The following is a 3,752-nucleotide window of genomic DNA, read 5'->3' as shown; positions in this document are numbered from 1 at the left end:
GTCGCCGCCCCGCCCCGACGCCGTCGTCGTCCCCATCGTCGCCCGCGTCCCCGTCGCCACCCCGTCCTGCACCGTCGCCCGTCGCCGCCACCACCACGCGTCGTCGCTGTCCCCCTCGGCACCCCGCTCCATACGTCGTCGCCCCGTACACCCCCGGCCCGTCGTCGGCGCCGGCCCCGTGTATTTTCCTCTGTTAGATAAATTGGATAGAAAAAAGAGATATTAATGTCAAATGTTAGACGAATTAGATAGATATTAATTAATTCTAATTAGATGAGTTAGATAAATTAGATAGAAAAATAGTTTAGATTGTGTAATTAATTTGTTCATATTGTGTTAGATTTTTTTTCAGATGTTGTTAGATTTTTTAAGATTTTTTGTAGTTCATAGATTTTTTTGTTGGATGTGTAGTAATTTAGATGTGTAGTTCATAGATTTTCTGTTCATAGAATCTTTATGATTTTTTTCTGTTGTAATTTTGTTTATAGAATTTTAATGATTTTTTTGTTCATAGTACGTATTTAGAAAAATGAAAAAAATAAGAAGAGAAAGTGTTTAATATAATTAGTTAGAAAAATACTAGTTTATTTTTAGTAATTCAACTTTATTTTATTTATAGTAAGTGCTTCATATATAGTTGAACTAGCTAGTTGATTTAATAAACTACTTTATTTTACTATATATAGAAGTAGTTTGTTTTTAGTAAGTACTACTTTATTTATTTATAGTAAGTGTTTAGTAGTTGAACTAGCTAGTTGATTTAATTAATAAAACTACTTTATTTAACTATATATAGAAGTAGTTCCCGCATCGGCGTCGGCGATGCCTATCCCGCATCCTCGTTGTCGTCAACTCGGCGGTAGAGGGTTGCTAGATCAGGGCCATGTTCGGTACTGGGCTCCGCCGGGCTGGTATTGGGAGGTGCTACCTTCCGGGGGACGTAGGTTGGTGAGGAGGCAGCCCATTGTTGACCCGATCCTTGTTTGGTGGCGGTCGCGTGGTCTAGTGATGGTGCCGAGGCTTCCGGACATCGCGGAGGTGGTATGTCACCGTGTCAGCGAGGAGGACGAGCACGTCCGTCGCTACATGGTTGCATTGGAGGGCAGGTTCGACAATACCTGGCAGGTTCTCCAGGGATCTCACTGGAGATATGATCCTGTGATGGTTCCTTATCTTTGGGTGTCCACCGCCCGCGTCGATACCCGTCAGGCGCTACGGTTCTAGTTGTATTAGTGATGCTATATTAGTGATAATATTCGACGATGTACGGACACCAAGAGATGATGTACTTTTGCTTATAATTATTGAATGCATGCTAATTTGAATACTACTTTATTTTATGATTTGGTTTTGCTTATCTTATGATTTGGTTTTGCTTACTGAATGCTCATATTGGATAAGTTCTCCTTCATTCCCGTGTGCTAGACAATTTGATGTAATAATGCACTCGAGAATGAAAGGAGGAGCTACGTACATCACCGATAGTCAACCCGTGATTAATAATCTAGTTTAATATTGAATTATTAACATAGGCCGGAAATGTCATACTCGGACGACGAAAACCGCCCGGGGGAGTGCGACATGTGCCACGACGACCGAGGTATCTGCGACTGGTTCATTGAGCTGGACGAAGATCGTCGCTTCAGCATTAAGCCCGAGGAGACCTTCGATGTTCATACGGTACACAACCGACAATTAGGTATCTGCAACATTTTTTCGTAATTACTCATGACTTCAACTATTTTAATCATGACAATATTTTTCATATTTTCCAATTCGACTAGCTTATCCCATGCTTTGCAAGACGCTATGTCTTGGAGAGGATGGGTTTTGAAGACCATGAAAGTTTCGAAACCAAAAAAATTATCCTAAGTTCCCATCATGGTGTGGATTTTCAAGTAAAGTTGTACAATGCTCAGAGTGTAACCCATTTTGGTTGCAAAAATTGGGAAGCACTTTGCAAGATGTATGGTTTTGATGAGGGTATGCTTGTTACCATGGATCTTGGTGATCCTACAATCGAGCAAGAGAGACCTACGATTTTCGTCCTTGTGGATACACCTCCAATTCTTCCCCCATGTGAGCTTAACATAGTTATTAAGTAATTTATATTGTTTATTTCAAAATAGTTGACAACTTATTCTCCATTGACAGCTTATTTTCATTCTTCAAAGAATGTGCGGAAGATGGTAGACAGAACCTACTACACCGAAGGCTCCGAACTAACTTATCAGGAGAAAAATCATCTGGTCGCATTTTGTACTGATCTTGAGAATTACAATGTCTACAATCGAACTCCTCAACATTATGGTCAATACGTGCCACTAGTGCACGTGTTGAACTACGGTAACTACCATGGAGATACCCTGGTAAGATTTTTTACTATTACGACATCCGTGCATCTTTCTGCACACTTCTAAAACTAGTACATCATATCATTGCTAACTACGAAGTTATTACTATGTTTTTCAACAGATAATCCCGAATGATTGTGTGCCTCATCTGATGTATACACACGGTAGCCTTCATGTTTTGAACATACAACCAGGTCTTCCTACAAATCTGAACTGTCCATACCGGGTTTCTAAAAGAAGTGGAGACATGACAATCAAAGAATGGAAAAAATGTATGGACAGTCGTAAGGAGCTTCTTGGAAGCAACATTCAGCGAAGGGCAAAAATTGGAGACAGGATGATCGCCATTCTTCATAATGGAGAGTCAGGGTCAATATTGTTTTATGCTATTTTACCTTAAGGGTGTTTAGGTCCTACCTAATACTGATGATCATGTGTTAAGAACAATTATGTAGGGTCGGGTTCAATGACTATGAGGATGATGATCGTATGACTTATTATTAATAACGAGTAGAAGTTGTATGATGATGCATGATTAGTAGGACGAGTACTTGTTATTATATATGCTGATGTATGCGAGCATGCATGAGTTATTATATCAGCGGGTAAAATGAACATATATAGCAGCAGCGTTGGTAAACCAAGGACGAATATATAAGAGAGGACACTTCTCTCTATTAGCTAGCTAATATAACAACCTAAAAATAACCCCCAAAACCTGTAAAGCAGCCACTTTCCAAAAAAAACATGGACTTTTGGTCCCGGTTGGTGCCACCAACCGGGACCAAAGGCCCCCAGACTGGCTCGGCGCACAGAGCCACGTGGAGGCACATTAGTCCCGGTTCTTGTTTGAACCGGGACTAATGGGTGGAGGTATTAGTAACGGCCCATTAGTCCCGGTTCATGAACCGGGACTAAAGGCCCTCACGAACCGGGACTATTAGGTGTTTTTCTACTAGTGAATGGCGCACCTGGTGAGTGGTGCGCCATTAGTAGTTTTGAAAAAAATAAAAAAATTGTTACTAATGGCGCACCGTGGGATAGTGCGCCATTACTAGTTGACATAGTAATGGCGCACCACACCCACCGTGCGCCCTTAGTAGTTTTGAAAAAAAAAACAAAAAAATTATTAGTAATGGCGCACCAATGGACAGTGCGCCATTACTAGTTTTAACTAGTAATGGCGCACTGTCCACTGGTGCTCCATTACTAGTTTTAACTAGTAATGGCGCACTGTCCACTGGTGCGCCATTACTAAGGTTTTTTCAAAAAAAATTCAAATTTTCTAATATATTTTTTCAAAACTAGTAATGGTGCACCGTGGGTGTGGTGCGCCATTACTAGTTTAACTAGTAATGGCGCACCACTCCCACGGTGCGCCATTACTAACTTGGCCCA

Source organism: Triticum dicoccoides, chromosome 6B (genome assembly GCF_002162155.2).
Source record: "Triticum dicoccoides isolate Atlit2015 ecotype Zavitan chromosome 6B, WEW_v2.0, whole genome shotgun sequence".
NCBI lineage: Eukaryota > Viridiplantae > Streptophyta > Magnoliopsida > Poales > Poaceae > Triticum > Triticum dicoccoides.
Note: the sequence above shows the minus strand (reverse complement) of the source record.